This window comes from Nanorana parkeri, unplaced genomic scaffold (genome assembly GCF_000935625.1).
Source record: "Nanorana parkeri isolate BGI_ZX_2015 unplaced genomic scaffold, ASM93562v1 scaffold1354, whole genome shotgun sequence".
Lineage (NCBI taxonomy): Eukaryota > Metazoa > Chordata > Amphibia > Anura > Dicroglossidae > Nanorana > Nanorana parkeri.
In genome coordinates, this window is record NW_017307622.1 from 136,448 (window position 1) to 136,987 (window position 540).

The following is a 540-nucleotide window of genomic DNA, read 5'->3' on the forward strand; positions in this document are numbered from 1 at the left end:
TCCGCCCTCCCTCTCTTGTGTGGGGGGGGGGGGGGGGAGCGGCAGCAGGAAGAGAGAAGGAGGACGTATCCCCTATGTGAACCTGTTCTCTTCCTGCTGCTGCTTCCCCCTAAATGAGAAAAAAAATTCTATTTTTTTTTTGTTAAGTATTGCAAAAGAATAAAATAAAATTGCATATTAAATAAATGGAAAGAGCGTAGTAATTATAATTACAAAATAGCTAACCCTGATAAGCTCTGATTAAAACCCTTCTTCCCTTTCTAAGTATTATTTTTCTGCAGTTTTTTTTTTTGTATTTCTATTTTGTCCAATAATATTCTTTTACTTGGTTTTTTTTTTCTCAGTGTTGCATAAAAAAAAAATCACATAGAAAAAAATAGGCAAAATCATAGTAATTATAAGTAAAAAATAGCTAACCCTGATAAGCTCTGATTAAAACCCTTTTTTCCCTTTCTAAGTATTATTTTTCTGCATTTTTTTTTTGTATTTCTATTTTTTCTATTTTTTTTTTTTGCAATAATATTTTTTTTTTTTTTTTTG

The 540-nt window shown here is 30.2% G+C and overlaps 1 protein-coding gene across 1 annotated transcript in view; it reads left to right on the forward strand.

The window, feature by feature from the left end:
* The window catches only part of SPAG17 (sperm associated antigen 17), a 92,090-nt gene that overhangs the window by 23,224 nt on the left and 68,326 nt on the right, over positions 1-540 (forward strand). The window lies entirely within an intron of this gene.